General features: G+C 39.3%; 3 pseudogenes; all 3 read right to left on the bottom strand.

Annotated features, from left to right (window-relative positions):
* Nucleotides 1–6,813: 6,813 nt before the first annotated feature.
* Nucleotides 6,814–14,024, bottom strand: LOC139942691 (uncharacterized; annotated as a pseudogene).
* A 5,414-nt stretch (nt 14,025–19,438) lies between these two features.
* On the bottom strand, nt 19,439–24,070 carry LOC139942692 (uncharacterized; annotated as a pseudogene).
* LOC139943381 (uncharacterized) lies at nt 20,294–21,170 on the bottom strand (annotated as a pseudogene).
* Nucleotides 24,071–24,788: the final 718 nt, after the last annotated feature.

Consider the following 24,788-nt stretch of genomic DNA (forward strand, 5'->3'; position numbering starts at 1 on the left):
TATTAATATTGAAAGTTATTATTTACTAAATTTTGAATAAAACAATTTATAGAAAAAGTATAGTGTTCTGTTACATTTTCAGGCACAATTTGACACGATTTGGCCTTGTAGATTTTTTCGAGCAAAATTTGACAAGTTCACAAGGCCTTATTTAGCCTTGCAGATTTTTTTCGAGCGAAATTTGACAAGTTCACAAGGCTATAGACTTGTAGATTTTTTCGAGCAAAATTTGACAAGTTCATGCATCGTATTACTTTGTTACAGGCGCTCCATACTTTATGTTAAGGTCAGAGGTCAAGTAAATAAACAAACAGTTCTATTATGCAACTAAAGTACTGGTGTCTGTCACTGCATTGATACTTAAGTTCATCGATCATCATCCAGGCTTAAACATTACAATTGGCGACGAGGATGGAATTATCGTAAAGTTAAAACATCAAACTTTATTTCCATCGTCATCAGGACAAGTTTTCGTGGGAAATTTGTGTCGAAACTGAGTAAGTTTTTGAGTACGTTTTCCTTGACTCTGTGCATTTCTTATCACACACTTTGGATGCGTGATCCACGTAACGTCACAAGAATACACCAACATCCTCATCGGCCATCGTCACATATAACATTGAATTCTCGCCAATTATGTCTGTTACAAATCTGCCTCAGTTCCCAAGTTTTCAGCATCATACTGAGCTATCTACCGTTGGTCTACGGTGGCAGAAATATGTGAAGAGATTGGATAATTCTTCGTAGCGTTTAACATTACCGATGATAAACAACAGAGGGCGCTCCTCCTCCATTACTCGGGTCCAGAAGTCATGGGTATTTTCGAGACCTTGGGGACACAGGATCAAATTATTCGTCTGCCAAGGAACATTTAACTGAACATTTTTCGCCTCAAAGGAACATTGAGTATGAGATATTCACATTCAGATCTATGAAGCAGTCTGCTACTGAACCAGTGAGTGACTTTCACAAACGATTGCAAGAACAAGCACAAAAGTGTGATTTTCATGACAAAGATTCTGAAGTAAAATCTCAAATAATCCAGGGATGTGCCTCATCCAAGCTGAGACGTCATGCCTTGCGTGAATCTGAACTAACACTGCAGAAATTGTTGTCTACAGGCAGAGCATATGAGCTATCAGATATGCAAGCCAAATGCATAGAAAAACATGATCAAAGCCCTGTCACTGAAACCGTGCATGCTGCACAACACCAAAGAGGCGCTACGCAGAAACGACATACCAATAAACCCGCAAACACAAACAAGTCTGGACAGACATGTCGCAATTGTGGAGGTAGATATCCCCACAAGGATCAATGCCCTGCTCATGGTATCATCTGTCACTCGTGTGGAAAGGCAAACCACTTCGCGAAACACTGCCTCAGTAAGAAGCAAGGCCAACACGGCAAACAACGCCATGTTCGAGATAAAGTGAACGTCGTTAACCAGGACAATGACTCCAGCTCTGACGACAATGAATATGTGTTTGGTATCAAAGGGTCTCCTAAGCCCAAACAGCCTGCAGTTACTGTCACGATAAACCGAATGCTAGTGCATGCAATAATTGATACCGGTGCTTCTATCAACATCATGTGTAATGATGTGTACACCGCATTGCTTTCCCGTCCAGCACTGCAAACGCATGAACATTCCAAGGTTTTTGCATATGGAAGTACTACTCCCCTCGAGATCATAGGAACATTCAACGCATCGATCTCATACAAGTCAACGCGCATCACATCTACGTTCTTCGTAACAAAGCCACCAGGGGATACGCTAATCAGTTTCGCGTCGGCCTCAAAACTCGGCATCGTCAAAGTTGTCTACACAGTCAACGACAACCCCTCATCCCCATCTCACGTACCAAGCTTAGTCGAGGAGTACTCGGACCGCTTTGAGAGGATCGGCAAGCTGAAAGATTTTCAGTGCAAGCTCCATGAAGACCCAACAGTTCAGCCGATTGCTCAGCCTCATCGGCGAATTCCCTTCCACGTTAGGAAGAAAGTTGACGTGGAACTAGAGAAGTTATTATCACTCGATATCATAGAACCGGTCCATGATGCACCAACCCCTTGGGTGTCACCGATCCATGTTGTGGAGAAACCACATAGACCTGGGGAAATTCGTATGTGTGTGGACATGAGATCAGTCAACAAGGCCATCCAGCGCAAAAGGCATGTCACCCCTACGATTGATGATGTCACAGCACATGTCAATGGATCCACAGTCTTCAGTAAGCTTGATCTAAACGCAGGCTATCACCAGATAGAGTTGTCTCCTGAATCACATCACCTTACAGTCTTTTCGACACACGCAGGCCTGTACCGCTACAAGCGTTTAAATGTTGGTGTCTGTTCAGCCGCTAAAGTGTTTCAAAATCTCATTAACACTGCTCTTCAAGGGCTCTGTCGCGTCATGCGCTCCCGTCCTCGCAAGGTCCCAGTCGAGAAGAAAAACTCCCGGAACAGCACGTCAACTTCATCTCACAACACGCGGTACCCAAGACTGTCAAGATCGACGATATTCGCACCGCAACGCAACAAGACGACATACTCCAGCACTGCATCAACGCACTGGTCACTGGAAATTGGGACATAGCCCTTAAACGACCCAACGCACAGCAAAATAGAGACCCGCTTCGGAGTCTGTACAAGATGCGCACTGAGCTAACAACGACGGCTAATCGCGATATCTTGCTCCGTGGCATACGCATCGTCATTCCTCACGCTTTGACTCAAACTATCATTGACATCGCGCACGAAAGACACCAGGGAATCACCAAAACCAAACCACTCCTTCGCGAAAAAGTGTGGTTCCCTGGAATCGATCGTCTCGTTGAAAAAAACATCCGTGATTGCCTCATGTGCCCAAAGGACCCTGGCTTGAGGTTAGTGTTGATTTCTGTGACGTCCCCACTAGAGAACATATTTCAGTTGTTACCGACGACTACAGTCGATATCCTGCAATTGAAATCGTCACATCAACTTCCGCTCGAGCCGCCATTCCGAAGCTCGATCGCATATTCACTACCTTCGGCGTGCCTGAAGTCGTACGTACTGACCGGCCCACCTTTCATCAGCAGCGAATTTGAAAACTTCAGTGACTACCTAGGATTTCAACACCGAAAAGTTACACCCCGTTGGCCACGCGCGAACAGAGAAGTTGAACGCTTCATGAGAACTCTTAAGAAAACATATCACACATCCATCGCTGACTGCAAACCATGGAAACAATCCATGTACCAATTCTTATGCAACTACCACGCCACACCTCATGCTACGACTGGTGTCCCACCGGCTACTCTTCTCTTCGGGCGACCAATCCGGACACGCCTTCCTCAGACTACACAATCTGCTAACAATGCCAAATTGCACCGCAAAGACAAAACACGGAAAGCTGCAAAGAAAGCGTACGCTGACAAACGCTAACATGCCAAGCAACCGAACATAAAGGAGGGTGATTGTGTGCTCATCCGCCGCGATGGTATGATCACCAAAGGCCAGACCCCATTTTCAGGAAAAATATGATAAGTTCACAAGGCTATAATATTCTTTTGAAAATTTTCAGGAAAAATATGATAAGTTCACAAGGCTATACATAAGCCTTGTACACTTTTTCAAGTAAAAATTGCATAAGGCAATAGCCCAACCATAACAAACAATTCAGTCGGAAAAACAATAACATTTGTAGCTTCCTAAATTTTGTTTATTTCTTAGGTTTCTTTGTCATCAAGTCAATATTCATATTTGGATTACATAAAATATCACTATACACATACAATAATTAAAAACACAATAATGGTAACATGCCTGGCAATTAATGTTGAAAACATATTTACATAAATGATCTACCTGTAACGTGATGATAATCGTACACATATCTGATTCCCAGCATACATACTTTCGAACCAAAACTTGTTACACCACGAAAATCAAAATTTTATAAAGAAACAAATAAATACAAAATTACTACATAAAGAATAAGCTCTAATGTTTTTTGAAAGTTGGTTTGAGACAATAGTTGTTTAAACAAACTTGATACCTCTCAACATTGAAACCTTAAATCTTGAAACACCAGTTTTACGAGATAGCAACACAAGAGGCATTGCAAGTTAAACTCAACTCCAAGGGTTTTGTACACCCTCGGGGTCACTTTAGGTGCCATTTACCCCCTCGGGTGTACAAGTCCCCATGGACCCCTTTACAGCATGAAATAATTGTATACTGTATCCCAGGGGAAAATCTCTACTGTTCAAAGCAAATAACACCCTCTTTTGCCAGAACTTTTGGATCTGGTTCATTGCTGTCTCTTGTCACAAATAGAATTGTTTTGATTGTTTGCAACCTGTTATCTCAAGATTCTTGACGATTCCAATTAAATCTGAACAGTTGGCAGGTATGAGCATGGAGAAAGAAGAAGGAAGAAACTGTTCGGCTAGCCCTGGTAGGACGTCAATCAGTCCACAGTTAATACAATTTTGGAAGAATATTATTCATGACTGTGTAGAATTTTTGTCTGTACAATTTTGTTGGTTTTTCAGATATCAGATTTGGTAGGAAGAACTTTTGTCTGTACAGTATGGGAAAGATATTTTACCCGAGCGCTGTAAAACTGTAAAGTAAGACACTAAGAAAAGCAGTGCAACGAATTTAGGTCCTACATGCCGGTTGACCATTACATAAATACTAGCCAACCACAGTACACCAATAATAATATACTGATGCTCACATGACCATCCCACATTTTGACTATTTCCACAGGTAGAAAACAAAATGCTGTGCCAACTTCATAGAGCTGTTCATGCATTCAACGTTGCTAAGCACAGACGTAACTTTTAGATCAGCAGAGAAACATATCACACGAATTGTTAATTCTAATTGAGATGTTCTGCTTAAATAACTCTATAAGATTGGCGTCCAGGTCTACCCCAGATAATTTAAAGTTTTGAAGTTTAAAATAACTCAAAAATCCTGAATACAAATAGTTACTGATTAACATATTCCAAACATGAACTAAACATCTCCATACATGATTAATGCATACGACCTCAACTTAATATAAACACGAATATGCAGCAGGTCCTAATTAAAATGCTATAATATAAACTCTTCATTTTGATCTAACATAAAAATACACTTTGCTCTAATTGAAATATTTCACATACTTTGCATCAGGAACAATACTTTGTTAAAAACAATTATATTACAATTACTGTTTCAAATGTATACTCTTCTGTTACTAAAAAAGGGAATCAATGTGTGGTGCTGCCACTGCCACTGCCACTGCCACTGCCACTGCCACTCATCGTCCTCCCCGTCCTCATCGTCCTCATCCTCATCCTCCCCCTCCCCATCATCATCATCATCATCCTCATCCTCATCCTCATCATCATCATCATCATCATCATCATCATCATCATCATCATCATCATCATCATCATCCTCATCCTCATCCTCATCATCATCATCCTCCTCATCCTCATACTCATCATCATCATCATCCTCATCCTCATCATCCTCATCCTCATCATCATCATCATCATCATCATCATCATCATCATCATCATCATCATCATCATCATCATCCTCATCCTCATCCTCATCCTCATCATCCTCCTCATCCTCCTCATCATCATCATCATCATCCTCATCATCCTCATCATCCTCATCATCCTCATCATCCTCCTCATCATCATCATCATCATCCTCATCCTCATCCTCATCATCATCATCCTCCTCATCCTCATCATCATCATCCTCATCCTCATCATCCTCATCCTCATCCTCATCCTCATCATCATCATCATCATCATCATCATCATCATCATCATCATCATCCTCATCCTCATCCTCATCATCATCCTCATCCTCATCCTCATCCTCATCCTCATCATCCTCCTCATCCTCATCATCATCATCATCATCCTCATCATCCTCATCATCCTCATCATCCTCATCATCCTCATCATCCTCATCATCCTCATCATCATCCTCATCCTCATCCTCATCCTCATCATCATCATCATCATCATCATCCTCATCATCATCCTCATCCTCATCATCATCCTCATCATCATCCTCATCCTCATCCTCATCCTCATCCTCATCATCATCCTCATCATCATCATCCTCATCATCACCCTCATCCTCATCCTCATCCTCATCATCCTCATTTTCATCCTCATCCTCATCCTCATCATCCTCATCCTCATCCTCATCCTCATCCTCATCCTCATCCTCATCATCCTCATCCTCATCCTCATCATCATCATCATCATCATCATCATCCTCATCATCCTCATCATCCTCATCCTCATCCTCATCATCCTCATCCTCATCATCATCATCCTCATCCTCATCCTCATCCTCATCCTCATCCTCATCATCATCATCATCATCATAATCATCATCCTCATCCTCATCCTCATCCTCATCCTCATCATCCTCATCATCATCATCATCATCATCCTCATCCTCATCCTCATCATCCTCATCGTCACCGTCACCGTCACCGTCACCGTCACCGTCACCGTCACCGTCACCGTCACCGTCACCGTCACCGTCACCGTCACCGTCACCGTCACCGTCACCGTCACCGTCACCGTCACCGTCACCGTCACCGTCACCGTCACCGTCACCGTCACCGTCACCGTCACCGTCACCGTCCTCGTCACCGTCACCGTCCTCGTCACCGTCACCGTCCTCGTCACCCTCCTCGTTTTCGTCCTCGTCCGCGTCCGCGTCCTCGTCCTCGTCCTCGTCCTCGTCATCATCATCATCATCTTTCAAAACAGGTATATTAGTTCAACTTCCCAAACATGCATTATTTTTATTTCCCACTCCAAAATTGGAATGGTACTCATTTTAACTACCCCGAAAGGATGTTAGGCTGAGTCAACCTTGCTACTGTGAAAGTTGTTTAAATCACAGCCAAAGGTATTGGCTTTTGTAGCTTTCAGTCGATAGACTTTGCTTTCCAATCGATTATTACAACGCACACTTCCCTTTCCAGTCTATTATCACAACGCACACGTCTTCGCAATGTTTATTTTCGTTTTTAATGTTGTATTCCGTCATCAGAACTAAACACACCCATGTGGTTTGTTATAACTTCATCAAATATAACTGAATTTCTTATTATCGCGCTTTCAGTTCCGAGTCGGAAGAATAAATTATCTGTCAGAGCACCTATGATATTTTTCTCATAAAGAAGCAACTTTCTCGAGCTGTTATGCAAATTGAATTCTCCAAGTATAAAACTTGTTAGACCAGAATCTTGGATTTTTCCTAATATTTCACTAAATTGTTCAATAAAGTTGTCACAAAAAGTACCTTGTGTTACATTCATAAAGCAGACTATTAAGTTGTTTTTTCCTGTGTTCAATATTTCAACGAAAGAAGATTCTAAGCTTTCTGACGTAACATGTAAATCACCGCGATGCAAATAGTTTAAGTCTGAAATATTAAATTCCGTCAATGAATCTTGAAATGACCTCAACTTTGAATTTAAATGCAATACTATATCTTGAATATTTTCTTTAGCTTTAACCATGTCATACGTAACAGATGAAGGCAATGATAAATTTCTTGAACCAGACGAAGCAATAGTTTCTCGAACATCTTTTTCCATTTTCAACCAACTTTTTCTCAGATATAAAATAAGACGCCAATTTGACTTGTACAACAGGAATTTTGTTTTTTCAAACACTTTTTCTTGTACTTCTGTAAAATAAAACCGTTGACATGTTCTTGATAAAACTGATTTGCAACATAACTTAGATTGATATTCATGATCCAGCATCGAACTTGGTCTCTACTCCAGCTTGACATAAGTGACGACTTGACTGTAAAACAAGCACAACATAATAACGTCATGTATAAGTTGGGTGTCGAATAGAACTTTACATTCAATATCATTGTGTCAAACGTAGACTCTTATAAGAATCAATAAATCGTCCTGAAATTATAGAGACAAACAAAGCATCGGCACTTTAATATCACGTAACTTTTTGTCTGAAACATTATTTATATAATATACATACCAATGGGGCGTAGCTTAACGTAACCCATACTGTATTAATTTACCTGTATGATTCGACATCGGAAGGTTATCAGCATCTGAAGGGTATTGAAAGAAAATAAATAAAATCACAAATACAGTCACATTCAATCAATACACACATTCAACTGTTCTATGTACACTGATGGCAACTACTTAAAATAATTGTTAGCATTTACTATACTATGAAGTAACGTAGTTTTTGAGAAAGAAGTAATTTCTCACAAAATAATTAAATTGAATTCGAGACCTCAGCCGAGGTCTAGAATTTAAGGCATCTGAAAACTTGTGCGACAATGGTGTTTTTCTTCCATTATTCTGTCGCCACTTCGACGACTAATTGAGTTCAAATTTTCATAGGTTTGTTATTGTATGCATTTGTTGAGATACACCGGGACCCAATTTCATACAGCTGCTTAACGGTCAATTTTGTGCTTAACGGGCGCACCTATCAATTTTTATATTTCATAGCCTTGCTTAAGCAATGTTTTTTGCTTAAAGCGGTAAGCAAACAAAAAGGGTCCTTAAAGCCTCTGTTTTGCTTATGCTACTCTCATACTTGGGCAAATATCTTGCGAATATGAATGTTTTAAATTCGCGACGAATTCGCCGAAAAGGTGCGATTTTATTTATAATAATATTATGTTCTATGTCGTCCTTAAACCTCTCCTTACCAATATCTTACGGGTTGTTCTAAAACCCCCTCGACCCCCTCGACCCACGACCTACGACCCTTCTTCGTCTGCCCCGTATTCGAAGCGGGTCCCAACTAGGAATTCATAAACGGCCTTCGAAGTAAAATTCACGAGTCCCGATTTAGAACTCACAGTGTGTGATCTAAATAACAGGCGACGCAACTTCCTTCCAATGTAAAATTCTGTGCCTGCATATTTTCCCCAGGACAAAATGAGGCCACTTGGTAAAAATTTGAGTATTTTCTCCGCTTCCGCACGTCACGTGCACACTGATCTTGCCCTCGTTAGCCGTACAGCTATGGGGCGCCGTTTGTCCATTAATTGTTTGACACTTTTAAGGCATGTTTTTACCATGGTTTACAGCAATTAGATGTAAACCATAGAAACTGTTGCCAAATCCTGTTACGGTTTACATACCAGTAAAGTATTTGTTGTGTATAAGTTTATGGTTTACAAACCATGAACATACAAAAAACATTTACAAATCATGGTTCATAAACCAAGAAAATTTACGCATCTTAAAAACATGGTTTATAAACCATAACAAAATGAAGCATCAAATTCATGGTTTACAAATCATGGTTTACAAACCATGAAAATTGAGACATCTAAAAAACATGATTTATAAACCAGGAAAATTGAAGAATAAAAATCGTGGTTTACAAATCATGGTTTATAAACCATAACAAATAAACCATAAAATCATGGTTTGTGACAATGGTTTATAAACCATGAAAATCGAGACTTCTTTAAAAAATATGGTTTATAAACCATGAAAATCGAGACTTCTTAACAAACATGGTTTATAAACCATGAAAATTTACACATCTCAAAAACGTTGTTTGTAAACGATAAAAAAAGTGCACTTACAAATCATGGTTTACAAACCATAAAAATGTGCACTCAGAAATCAGGGTTTATAAACCATAAAAACAGCAGTCACAAATCATGGTTTACAAACCATAAAAAATGTGCACTCAGAAATCATGGTTTACAAACCATAAAAGTGTGCACTCACAAGTCATGGTTTGTAAACCATAAAAACGTGCACTCACAAATCATGGTTTACAAACCATAAAAAATACTGCAATGAATGTATGGTAAAAGCCCGAATGGCTTATTTGCACAAATAAACCATTTTAAAAACTGCAATTTTTATGGTTTATAAACCATGATTTGTGAGTGCACACTTTTATGGTTTGTAAACCATGATTTGTGAGTGCACGCTTTTATCGTTTGTAAACCATGATTTGTGAGTGCACGCTTTTATGGTTTGTAAACCATGATTTGTGAGTGCACGTTTTTATGGTTTATAAACCATGATTTGTGACTGCACATTTTGATGGTTTGTAAACCATGATTTCTGAGTGCACGTTTTTATGGTTTGTAAACCATGATTTGTAAGTGCACTTTTTTATGGTTTACAAACAACGTTTTTGAGATGTTTAAATTTTCATGGTTTTATAAACCATGTTTATTAAGAAGTCTCGATTTTCATGGTTTATAAACCATGTTTTTAAAGAAGTCTCGATTTTCATGGCTTATAAACCATTGTCACAAACCATGATTTTATGGTTCATTTGTTGTGGTTTATAAACCATGATTTGTAAACCACGATTTTTATTCTTCAATTTTCATGGTTTATAAACCATGCTTTTTAGATGTCTCAATTTTCATGGTTTGTAAACCATGATTTGTAAACCATGAATTTGATGCTTCATTTTTTATGGTTTATAAACCATGTTTTTAAGATGCGTAAATTTTCTTGGTTTATGAACCATGATTTGTAAATGTTTTTTGTATGTTCATGGTTTGTAAACCATAAACTTATACACAACAAATACTTTACTGGTATGTAAACCATAACAGGATTTGGCAACAGTTTCTATGGTTTACATCTAATTGCTGTAAACCATGGTAAAAACATGCCTTAAAAGTGTCAAACAATTAATGGACAAACGGCGCCCCATATACAGCAGGCGGTACGAGCAGTAGGCCCTGTGTGGCGAGGGGTGTGTGGGAGACAACATGGGCCATTTGGTCGGTCTGGTCTCCAACTCGAGCTACGCATAGAGCAAGTAGTACACATGACTGGAGCCCGCAGTCGTACTCGGGCGGTAAACGCAGGTTTCCAGTTGGGATATATTCTTTATTCAGGCTCGGGTCGGCCAAGAGATGCGCATGGTTATTGCGCGTTTTTTTAAATTGCCACAGGTCCCGATCTCAGCCAATCACGCGCAGTTTGCTTCGTGCTTTACCACGTGTGTATGGTGTGTCTCGTACGCTGTGTGATGTGCGGATGCATGGTAAATGAAGTATAGTCGACGTCAGCATACAAAATTGTGTGCGTGATTGGCTGAGATTGTGAACAGTGGCAATTTCGGTGTACAGGAAAAAAAAATGCACAAAAGTCGAGGGGGTCGTGGGTCGTGGGTCGTGGGGGTCGAGGGGTTTTAGAACAACCCATATCTTACGCATAATACGCACGCTTTACCAACAGTACCAATGGCTTACCAAATGCTTACGTAAATCGATGGCGAATTACCGTCTTCACAACGTTCGCTGAATGTACGGAAGCGCTTCGTATTGCTGCTCTCACAGAGTGGTGAATGTATTTGTGAACACGAATATTTCGCAATGAACTCGTCCAAAATGGCGGTTGGAGAGTGAATATTTTCATCTCGGTCTCACCCCTCGATCGTCCTCGGTCGGCCATCTCCTTACCAATATCTCACAAATATGTTACGAATGCTTACCAACGCTTGCCAATGCCTTTACGAACGTTGCAAACGACGCACGCTTTACCAACGTTACCAAAAGCTTACGAAAATCACGCCGAATTACCGTCTTCGCAACATTCGCTGAAATTTACAAACCTGTTTGTAAATTGTAAATGTTCGTAAGGAGGTTTGGGATTAGTTTGTGATCGTTCTGAATTTGTTAACAACGCTTACGAAGACACGGCGAATGTTGCGAAGATAAAGCGATTGTCAAATATTTCCTTCCGATAGAAAATTCGCTAGCATATTCGCCGTGTGAGAGCAGCATTTATTGACCGATCTTCGTAAGGAGGTGGAGAATGACTTGTGAACGTAGTGAATTTGTGGCGAATGTTGCGATGTTTGAGCGATTGTTAAATATATCCGTTCGTAAGCACATTCGCTAGCATTATTCTCTCTAGTGTGAGAAGAACATAAAATGCTTCAGAAATGTTGTACAATGCATTATCTTCTTGTCTACTTTCAAGTTAGTAAATCTTTCGAGGGGCAAATTGAACCATTACAAATAACACTATCAGGCACAGAAAGTGATGACTTTTTTATCGCCACTCCGCATTTATTTCGCTCGCTATTTTGTAAACACCTTTTTTTACTCGTAAAATGTTGCGCGCACAGTTAGTTTACGTGCTTAAGCTAGCAACCGCTCGTGGAATAGGTTTACGCTAAGCAAGTTTGTTTGCTATGTTAAGCAAACAGCTTAAAAGCTCGTGAAATAGGTGTACGTTTAGCATGGAGGTAGAATGGTTTAAGCAATTATTGTTGCTACATTAAGCAACAAATAAATTGCTTACCGTTAAGCAGCTCTATGAAATTGGGCCCAGGTGAGAAGACTGGTCTTTGACATATGTCCAGAGCCTTTGAACTAACCCAACGACATGGTGGTTTCGTCGTGCAATTTACATTTAAATTAGTATTATTAGAAGTAAAAAGAAAGAAATAAACGATTTTTCCCCCAATAATTGTCATCTTCAGCCAAGACACAAATTCAACTCTTGGTCAACTTTTGAAACACAAACTGGTGTTTAAGACGGAAACTCAACCAAATAAAATGTTTTGTTAGCAAGCGAATAATGAACATTATTTAACTCAAACTATAGTGGTAGCGTTAAAGCCATTGGACACTTTCGGCAAACAGTATTGTCCAACGCCCTCACTTCGTGTATCATAACATCTGTATAAAATAACAAACCTGTGAAAATTTAGGCTCAATCGGTCATCGGAGTAGGGAGAAAATAACGGGAAAACCCACCCTTGTTTCCGCACGTTTCTTCGTGTCATGACATATGTTCAAAATACTTCCGTAATTCTCGCTGTCGAGAATTGATGATGTTTTAATGTTTTCTCAAAATGGAAAGCATTTCATGGAATAATATTTCAAGAGAAGTCTTTCACCATTACCTTCTGCAAACCCTTGATTTATTTTTTTTATATTTTTTGTTTTATATGTGAACCTTTTTTTTATGTTCCGAAAGTGTATAGTGGCTTTAAGTAACTTACCTGTAGGCATATTGTTATCAGCAAATGAATCAGCACCTGAAGGAGAAAGAAAGATAACAACAAAATAACACTAATAACCTTTTAAAACCAAAAACAAATTATAAACTTAAAGTCACCTGGAAGTGGTATTTTTTCAAAATAAAGCTTTTGTCACTAATACATGTGTTTTGATGAGTGGAATGTGAATAAACAGTTAACTAAGGTTTTTAAAAATCAGTTCTTATGTTATTTACAAATTAAGAGTAGACCCCGACCCGAGAGGGCGCTGTTCGTGACGTCAATCGAGGCAGACTTTGCCTGTAATGTTTGTACGTTTCAATTTTTTTTTTTCCGGCAATGCCGACCTGGTGTATTGCTGCTGAATGCAGAAAAAACACTTTTTGAAATGTACCAACTCACGACTTGGACGTACATGTACTTTGCACGTGTGTTTACTATACGCATTGCAGGCAAAGTCTGCCTCGATTGACGTCACAAAAGGGGTAGGCGGAGTCAGCCCCCAAACAACTTTATATATTTTTTTAACATATAAATCGTGACAAACAAATACTAAAAAAATTGTTTTATTGTTCGTAAGCATATACTCTTATGTTTGAAAGAAAAAAAAATATTTCCAGGTGACTTTAACTCCTTGGCTATGTGGATTTTTATCAGGTCGTCTTCAGGCTGTTAGATATAAGGGTGATATTTCTGCTTGGGAGAGATTGCATGCTGGAGTTCCGCAAGGGACAAAAACTGGGCCCATTGCCTTTTTAGTAATGATCAATTATTTTGTTCCTGATCTTCCAGCAGTCGAACATTACAAATATATGTCGATGATCTGACTTTAAGTCAGACCCTCTCTAATCCTAACGAGAGCTCCAACATGCAAAATGTGCTTAATGACCTAAATCAATGGACTGATCTGAATAAAATGAAACTTAATCCCGCCAAATGCCAGTACATGAATAACAGTTTTCAACATACCCAACTTGATCCGCCCACCTTCGACATTTTAGATTCTCAAATGAATCAAACTGATTGTTTGAAGTAATTTCAAGTGGGATTCCCAAGTTAACAACATGTGTGGTAATTTTAACCGTAGACTGTTCTTTTTACGCCAGCTTAAACGTTGTTTTATTTCTTTCAAGGATCTGTTAACTGTATATGTTGTATATGTCCGACCCACTATCGAATACGCCTGTCCTGGCTGGTACTCTGTATTTACTAAAACACAACTCATAACCCTTGAAAGGTTACCAAAAAGGGTTGTTCGTATCATTCTGGCTAGTCAGCCAAATACATCAACATCATATGTGGAAATATGCCAATTGTTCAGTTTGCCTACAATCCCTGATAGACTGAGTCATTTATTTGTAATTTTGGTAAGACCTTGTTTGAATCACTTTTTCAATTCACAACTCACGGTAATCTAATCATGTGACTGAACATTGTGCTGAGCATTCTTTAAAAAAAGGTACAGAGGCTTAAATAAGCCATGGTGCCAATATGTTTTTAATATATCTGGAGATTTTTTGGGGGGTAACCCATATATCATTATAACTATTGGTATTAACATTTAATGCTCTACCGGCTGGTAAACATCTCAAGCAAGAGGAAAATCATGGTATCCAATTCCCTACACTGGCAGAATAAAAATTGTTAGCAAGTGTACCAACAAATCTACCTATAATTAAAGGCAGTGGACACTATTGGTAATTACTCAAAATAATTATTAGCATAAAACCTTACTTGGTAATGAGTAATGGGGAGAGGTTGATGGTATAAAACATTGTGAGAAACGGCACCCTCTGAAGTGCCATAGTTTTCGAGAAAGAAGTAATTTTCCATAAATTTGATTTCGAGACCTCAGATTTAGAACTTGATGTCTCGAAATCAACCATCTAAACGCACCCAACTTCGTGTGACAAGGATGTTTTTTTTCTTTCATTATTATCTCGCAAGTTCGATGACCGATTGAGCTCAAATTTTTACAGGCTTGTTATTTTATGCATATGTTGAGATACTTCAACTGTGAAGGCAAGTCGTTGACAATTACCATAAGTGTCCACTGTCTTTAAACGCACCAAGCTACACAATGAATCTCCCGAAGGGAACACAACACTAACATTCCCAAGGGAACAGTAAAATTAATATTTTAGCCCATAAAATAACTGTGATGTTTCCCTGGAAAAGTAGTAATTTCACCGTATGCTAGTCGGTCCGCCGTATCACGGTCATTAGTCTTAGTAAGAGACCCTCGTTAAGGACTGATTCCCCCGTCTGATAGGCGCTAGCCTTTGGTCAAGGCGCACGCGGCACACCGGATAGCACGCACAACCCCAAAAATGTAACGCACGAAAAAAGACGAATTTGCATCGAACGTTCTTGTGACGTCATGCAAGTAATAGTGGCTTCTTTTGACCAGCGACTCACCACGCTAATGCATTATGCATTAAATTTTCTCCCACCAAAATCGTTGGCAAATGTAAAGGAAAACATAAGGCCCCATAACGAGTTGGTAAAGGCGCTTCGCGGCTTCGCCGCTCGCGGTGACTAAAGGCTAGTGTTACATTCTAAATGAGTTCATTTGATAAACTTAAGTGACGACATGAGATTTTCATGGTGTTGATTGGTCTGAGTTGATGTGCATCACCTGACGCACCAACAACCAATCAGCGCAGAGAAGTCCCTGGCATGAACCAAACAGTTTATAACGCGACGCCATCTTCTTTTATGTGTCACGTCGGTCACCCGGACTCTCAAACTGCAGTTTTTTCACTGTAAAGAAGTCGGTCCATATAACAAAAACCAACGTAACACTTCATCATAATAAGGTACAGAGTGTCCCTGGTGTGTAGACAAGAGGCCAGGCCGGGTGAGAGTGACATGGACGACGTCGTAGAAGTAGAGTGTTCAAACAGATGCTTCTCAAAACACCTCCATGTTGTGTGGTAAGTTAATAACATGTACACGTTACACGCGGAGTCTCACACTTATTTAATAATAATATAATAAACTTGTTTTTTCATGTTATGAAGAGTATCAATTTTAATTAACGACCGTAGTCAGACAAACATACGGCCCAAAATGTACAAACAATCGATATGTGACGTTAAGCCATGATGTGTAGACAATTTCAACAAGTTTGACAATTTTTACATGAAACTTTTAAAGCAATTCGCGTTGTTATTTCCAACTAGAAATGCGAGTTTCGTTCCGTCAAAGTACAAGACAGCCTGGCGCTACTCATCAACGTGAACCCCCCGTGGAAGGCGTATACACATGTACATGTACATAACGGCATCATGTGCAGAGCACATTGGAACACATGCTCGTACATTTACTCTGTCTGAAGACTCAAACACAATTGTTTGTTTGACCGTTAAAATGGGGAAGCTCCACTGTCATCCATTTACTTGGTATTCATGGACATTCAACCACCTCCCCAACACTCTTCGTTACAATACTTTTTTAGTAAAGTTTTCAGGTATTATTGAATATAATCTTTGTCCATGTCTTTTCAGACAAGACAACTTTTTCCCGAAGTCACCAGGTGAAGCACCCATCAGGCACAATGATGACATGGAACACTAGACAATGATTTCATTCTGTATGACCATGGAGGTAGAATTATGACAGGGGCATCATCTGTACAGCTAGTTGCAGGACGTCAGTAACACAATGTCTTTGGTATTTTCACCGCTAAGCAAGTCTATGAAGTATGATGACGCATGCATTAGACTTGACCTACCTACACCATACAGGATCAAACACTTGGTTCACTTCACATGCTCACCTTTAAAAAATGTCTTGTAAAAGTTTGAACACATTTTTTTAACGTTTGGTTCAATTTGTTTAATTGACGCAATGCTTTTTCACATCTGGATTCAGCACCCCAAAAGTAAGTAAATAAGCGGTAATATTTTTCAGGATAACCAGATTTTTTTTTAAAATCCTGTGTGAAAAAATAATTTAAAATTTATTGTTTTTTAATTTTATTAATTGTGTATTTTGTTGTATAAAAGAGAATAAGTTGCTGAAAAACAAAAGATCACAGTGCTAGTCTACACATGGTGTTACCACAAACCACAGTACATTAAATAGCCTATGAAATAGGACTAATTCTTCACCAAAATCTGTTTTTTTTTATGACAAAATAGTTACAACTTTTCATTGCCATTGGGTGTGTTAACTTTTTTTTCTTTTGTGTTTGCGTTATAATCATATATTCATGAAAAACTTGGATGTGATGCAAGGATGATGGTTGTTCACAAAAAAATACAGATTTTTTTGTTCATGTGGAAACTCAACTAATATTTGGCTGTTTTTTTTTCAGGACATAAAACACAATGTCCACATGCTTCCACTAAACTCACACAATTCGAGATAATGATGTAAGAAAGCTTCCCTTAAAATATTACTTGCTGAGGTGCTGTTGTTGTTAAGTAATGATTAAAACAAGTGAAGACAATTATTTTGGCATGTAAATTTGTTTTCTTGACATTGTTTACAATTACAAGGTAGGCGTGTAAGTTTACAAACGTGTAAGTTTAGTGTAAATCTGTGGACATTGTGTTTTATACTACAACAAGTATTCAAAGCTTGTATAATCGTTCAGACTATTGTGAGGTGGCAGGAATTGTTTATGTGTACAACCATGATGTTGTAGTTTGGCCTTCGATGACATCACATTATTTGCTCATGAATTTTCAAAATTCAAATTTCAAAAAACTAAATTCAGAAAGAGTATAAAGTTATTTGTACAAAGGTTATTCCTAACGTTATTTCTACAAGCATTAAAATTGTGTAAATTGTATATAATTATTTTTTCGAATAAAAAACAAACAAAGGAAAAGTTAATCTTTGGTCTATGTTCTTCATTTGTTACTTGCTGTTTGAGCTCTTAAACATTGGATGTTTAGGTATTAAACATTTTAATGTTTAATTTCTTAACATCTAGTGTTTCAATCAAAACATCTAGATGTTTTATGTCTAAACATTTAATATTTAATATCTAAACACCAAGTGTCCTACTGCTAAACACTAAGCATGCCTAAACATGTTAATCAATAGGACATGTTTACATGCCAGAAAGTGTTTAGCAAAGAAAGCAAAACTTTAGCAAGAAAGACTGACAGCAAGAAAGTGTTTAGCAAAGTGTTTAGACTATAAACACTGTTTTTAGAGTGTATGATACAACAGTGCGGTTTTAGAGCAGAATGGTTCATACTGGTACACATCAGGGAGTATTAACGGGGACAGTTTTCCTTCAGGGCTGGTCGTATATACCATCATTCCTTTTCGTATTTCATTGCCTTTTCATCCAATTAAAATATTCCATGGCAGCCGGATAAAATAAATTGCGGCCTTTTGTATACATCGGGTCCTCCCTTAAGGGGTTCTGCCGAGTAACACGTAAAGGTGACCCCGGTTCGATTCCCGGTCGGGGCCATATGTGAGTTGAGTTGTGCGTTGGTTCTCTGCTGTGCCACGAGGGTTTTCCAGACTATCCGGTTTTCCTCCCTCAGGAAAAAATCAAACACTTTCGATCTTGGCTGTGCTCCGTGGTCATAATGGGTTGATGTGGCTGGCAGCTGAATGCGCCCTTGCATGCCTGCTTCTGGAACACGTTGTAGCCGCGTCCTTCGCAATTCAGCTCTTAGCTGCGAGTAAGGATGATTAGCCCCCCAAATTATTATTATTATGTAAGTAGGTTTTGATTCTTTGCATGGTGGAAATACGATATGGAAAAGTTTGCAGTAACACCATGTAATGACTAGCTCTAATGAGTTGGGGTGGTTCTGAAAAGAACCGTTGGTGGCTGATCTCCGCCAACAAATAAACACTTTTTCAGTATGGCGTTATAACGCCTTATACGGCGTTATTACGCCCTAAATAAGGGCGTTATCTAAGGGCGTTATAACGGACTATTTTAAGGCCATATAACGCCCTAAATAACGGCGTTATAACGCTGCGAACTAACACGGTTGGCCATTTGTTGGAGTCAAATATTTGACTCCCATAAATGGCCGACCACGTTTGTCGACAAGGTAAAAGGAAAACTGCGCATTTTTCGAGGCTTGTTGGGTGGATCATTGTATTCTACTTTTTGACAACATCTTTCTACCCATATGCATTTTATAACAAACGGTTACAAATGCTTTTCAAAGACCAACTCGACCGATTCAATGTTTAAATTACTATTGTTTAAGTTTTGTAAAGTTTTTGATGTTTTCTTCATAAGTAAAGGGCTAAAGCGTGTTATTATTCTACTCTTCCACAAGTTTTTTTTTTCCAAAGGGAGAAGGTAAAACATAGAACAGCGTTTCATGCTACTTCGCTACGCTCATACGCATGAAAAACAGTTTAGTGTTAATGGACACGCCATAATAAAGGAAAAAGGAGGCAATAGGATTTGATTCAAATTATTTATTTACAGCATGGGATAATGGTGGTATCACAAACGGCTTTTGAATAAATTTAACAGGGGTGAACAGATATTTGTCTTGACCCAGATTGATCCCGGCAGCCTGTAAAAATCGGCGTAAAATCGCAACTGGTGAGTAGGTGTCCAGTGTGTCGCAAAGAAAAGCAGTACTACCATCCCTGAAAATGTCAGTTTTTATTTTGGGATAACATTGAAATACCCTTATTGTTTGGCAATTCAGAAAAGTGGGTAGCCTTTATACCTGCCATCTCATTGTGTCGAAAAAGGAGAGCATATTTGAGGGAGATATAACAAGCAGATCTAAGATCTAAAAGCGAGGCATCAGGACCCGCGAAATGGTCTACAATGGCTTTGACTTGGCTAAGGGAAATTGGCTGTTTTTGTGCGGGCGGATGATGGAGTTCCCGCCTACCGCTAACTATCACATGTTGAATGATGGGTGCATCAAGCGGGTTACTTTTGACATTAACCAATGAATGTAACCATCTCAATGAAGCAGCAGTAGAAATCAAAGGATTTTCAGAGTTTGAATGTGATTTTATATGTGACAAGTAGATTGCTATCACTTGATCAGAAAAGGGGAGCACCAGAGGAATACCTTGCGATTCTAGCCAGGATAAAAATTGACGACATTCATAGAAATAAGCCATAACCGTACCCTCGGATTTAGCAAATATTACATCTAGCAGCATTATTTCTTTCTGGGCTTGGAATTGGAGGGGGAAATCGAGCCAAAATGGGTGGTTGTGGACTATCTGTATGCACAAAAAAGAGAGGAAGAATTAAGAATGAAAATATGTGATACTCATCACTGTAAAAGAGTGAGAAGGGATTAAATTTGAACAAAGTCTAGATATGCGGCTGCAACGCAGCCCTCGAAATCATTTGAACCAAGCAGGGAGTTGTGATTTCTGCCATGTTTAAGCGCGAGAATTATTACGCCTTTACATTTGCAAAGATGCATGTGTTTAAGTGTGGATGCCACTACGGCTACAGGAGGAACCAACAATGCATTCTCACCGTGTTAGTTCTGGGCAAAGGCGTCTACACCCGAAGAACCTGGGTTCCAAAAACGAGAATAAAATCGGGGCAGTTTAGCATTATAAGAAGTAGCGAAGCAGTCAATTGTGAATGGACCCCAGCGAGCATTGATAACAGAGAAAAACTTTTTCTGAAAGGGGCCAATCGTCCGTGTCGAGAATCCTACTGACAAAATCAGCTTGGTCATTTTTAGCCCTGGGTATCCACTCAACATCAATGCGAATAGAGTTGTTCAGACAAATATTGAAAATATCAACAGCCAGATTGTTCAGGTTTGGTTTCATACTCCCGGACTCGATAATTTTTGCTGCACACTGACTATCGGTAAGCAACTTCAACTCAGAGGCATGAATCAAAGGTAGGAAAGACAAGGGCGATAAGCGAATCGCCTCGAGCTCGCGCCAAGTGGAACTTTGGACTGATTCTGTGTTAGTCCACAATTTGTGGGCTGTGTGAACCTCGTTACAGATTATAGCACCCGCACCGGTGGAGCTGGCGTCTAAGCAAATTATCTTGTTAACAACTCGGTGAGCGAAAACAAAACGAACATTCAAAATTTTGGCATTAGCTCTCCAAAACTTAACTTCAGAAAGACAGAAATTTGTAAGAACGACTGGAACGTTTTCATCAAAGGCTGCTGCGATTGTCATTTGACAGTGACGAGTCATTAATCTAGAAATACTACCAACAACGGGGGACAACGAAATAATTTGGCCTACGAATGAATGTAAATCTCTTATTGTGAAGATGTATGTTGCTGTAGAAGAAAATCAATAGATTTGTTTATCTTAACGATCCTACGATCAAGAATCTTAAGTGTACCCTGTGCAGTGTCCCATCTCATACCCAACCAATCGATAAAATATACAGGGCTCCAAATACTCTTAGAAATGTTGTATACAAAACCTGCTTCTAAAAGATCAGAACGAATGTGGTTAGAGATGTTTAAGGCAATCTGGTTGTGTTTTGATGCTTCCTTAGGTCTAGGGATGACAATGAAACCATCATCCAAGTAGAGAGCTATTAAAACTCCACATGACCTCCAGTGGGTGACCAAAGGTTTCAGAGCTTTGGTAAATATGTAAGGAGCGGATTTGAGCCCGAAAGGCAAAACCGTAAGTTCGAAATGTCTGACTACCCCGTTAATAGACCAAGAAAACCCCAGGTAACATTGGGAGGCAGGGGCAATGTCAAAATGATGGTAGCCCGATTTTAAATCGAATGTAACCATGAGAGCATTTTGTGACAGAAATTGAATACCCGATTTCCAGTCGTCCAATTTAAAGCGCGTTTTTGGTATGAATTTGTTCAGAACGCTGAGATCAAGAATAAGCCTATTTTTCTTGGAAGCTGAGCATGAGACAGATAAAGGGCTGTTCACGTAAGAAGGATGAGATTTTTTTGAAATACGGGAAGAAGCCAGTAAATCTAAAATGGAATCTGTTACAAATTTTGCCTCGCGTAAGGCCGACTTATTATTCTTGAAAAACATAGGAGGGGGTTCCTTTTCAAAAGGGATTACATAACCTTGCTCGATTATTGATAAAATCATGTCAGAAGAACCTATATCACGCCAGAATTGAACATGTTGTTTTAGTCTCCCTTTAACTGGTAAATTATCAGACTGTAAGGGTGTCTTTTCAGGAAAACAATGTACCTTCAGAACGTCATCGAACTTATTGCAAATACTGTCTTTACTGTGCCTTTGGCAATGTTGAGGCGGTGCTGGTACTGGCGGTATCAAAAGATCCTGTCTGAGCAATTCCCTGGTTGCCTGCTTGGGGCAGTGCTCTCTGGAACTGGTAGGATGGGGCGTGCCATGATTGGGGTCTCTGCCCGATGAAAGGGACGGCTGGTGTGGGTCTTGTCTGATTTCGGTAACGTGAGTAGGTGTTGGAACCAAAGGAGTAGGGGCAATTTCTGGACCAGTGGCCGGACATTCCACAGGAGAAGCACGAATCAAAAGACGGCATGCCTGAAAAAGCACAATTTTTGAAAAAAAAGAGAGAAAGCAAAACGGCGACTGGAAATACAAAATGTACTAAACCCTTTGCCTGGGATCGGGAGGGTGGGAGGGCACTAAGTCAGGTTTAAGTATTATTGGCAAAGATAGATGGTACTCGGTGTGTTTGTGAAATCACCTGAATGGGGAAGCTGAGAAAGCGCTTCATTTATATATGGGTACGCTTGAATGAATTAGACTATCAAACACAATGGTATGGGTGCATCTATGACGCAAGGAAAGCATAAAATGCAAATTAGAATGAAGGCCTATGGCGCGCCAAACAGACAAAACTAAATTTTTCCAGCCAATCTGTCTTTTTAATAGTAATTATATTATGCCAAAGAATTCAAAAAAAAAAAATGAAAACTTGTAGATTTAGCATCCGTTTCAAAAAACAAAATATTAAAAAACAGCCAATGGGGATAGCATACAAATTATATTTATTAAATAATTTCCACAGAAACGACACCTATCGATTAATGTTAGCAAAAAACCATCAGCTAAAAGCAAGGTCCATGGTGACAATCATTATTGTAGTCCTCATCACGAAGGGTGACAATATGTCATGTACATATAGCAAGAATGTAAAACACACCCAAAATAGAACTCACAGTTAAAAAAAACTACAGACCCATATCATCATGTAATAAAATTAGAAGATTTGAGATTTCGACAAAATTCCAATCGGAAATGTACTCAATACAATTGCAATACGGCATTTGATATCGTTTTAATGTGAGTTTTGAAACTTGTAGTATTTTTATCAATGATTCTACTCCAACTCCCCCCCCCCCCCCCACCGATAAAAGTTTGGCACTGTTTGCGCCAATAACACACTAATTTTATACACTTATTTTCCTCATGGGGGGGGGGGGCAGCGGATGACAATCATGAAAATGTCTAAACGTTATTATAAAAAAAAAAAATTGAAAACAAAAATCACTTCATCAAGGGATGCTAGCTATTTTTATTTATTTTTATAGGGCGTAACGCCCTAAAAGGGCGTTATAACGCCGTAAAACTATGGCGTTATAAAGCACTATTACTAAATTAGGGCGTTATAACGCCGTAAATTAGGGCGTTATTACGCCCTAATTGGCAAAATAATTACTCAATTAGGGCGATATAACGCCGTAAATTAGGGCGTTATAACGCCGTATAGGGCGTTATTACGCCATAATAGGGCGTTATAACGCCGTAAAATAGGGCGTGATAGCGCCCTAATTTAGGGCGTAATAACGCCGTATAGGGCGTTATAACGCCATACTGAAAAAGTGTTTTTTTGTTGGCGGAGACCAGCTTCCGTAGTAAGCAGTAAAAGATAGCCACCGAATTTAGGCTGGATCAATACAATTCAGAGGAAATCCCGTGGACCTATAACGGCTAGCCTGGGTTTTGAGCAGATAACATGGTTCGGCATTTTGTACGTTCCTAAAAGGCCAAAAACAGTTGCCGATAGGCAATAGTGCCGGTTCTTTTGTTTTGTTTTTTTAATTACAAGCCTGCTTATCCAAACGGCTTGCTTTAATAACATTTATGTTACCGTTATAAACTTACTGACATTTTGCCTTATTCCGTTGTACATGTTACCGTCGATATTTCTCATGGAAAAATGGAAATACAAGTGTATCTGATTTGGATTCAATTGATTTTTTCCAGGAAAATGCGGAGGCATAAATGGGGCCGCATGTGAGCCATGCAGCATAAGCTTCCGATGAGTGCTTTGAAAGTTTAAAGTCGTCACCGGTGTTTCAAATGTCTGGTAGACGACTCTCGGGACGAAGCCGATCAACTTTGGGAAGCGAGAAAGAAACACTTCATGGTCACGTTGCGTCCTAAAATGTAGCCAACACTGGGATCGATGGTGACCATTATGGGGCGGCCAAATAAGGGGGCCGTCTTCACATGTACACATCATTAAAGCCATTGGACCCTTTCGGTACAGAAAAAAAAAATCAAAATAAAAATCCCAGATTTACAAATAACTTACAGGGTTTACAGAAGTTAGTGGTGAAATACTTCTCTTGAAATATTGTTCCATGAAATGCTTTACTTTTTGAGAAAACAGTAAAACAATATAAATTCTCGTTAACGAGAATTACAGATTTATTTTAAACACAATGTCATGACACGGCGAAACGCGCGGATACAAGGGTGGGTTTTCCAGTTATTTTGTCCCGACTCCGATGACCGATTAAGCCCAAATTTTCACAGGTTTGTTATTTGATATAGAAGTTGTGATACACGAAGTGTGGGCCTTGGACAATACTGTTTACCGAAA

Source organism: Asterias amurensis, chromosome 10 (assembly GCF_032118995.1).
Source record: "Asterias amurensis chromosome 10, ASM3211899v1".
In the NCBI taxonomy this organism is placed as follows: Eukaryota; Metazoa; Echinodermata; class Asteroidea; order Forcipulatida; family Asteriidae; genus Asterias; species Asterias amurensis.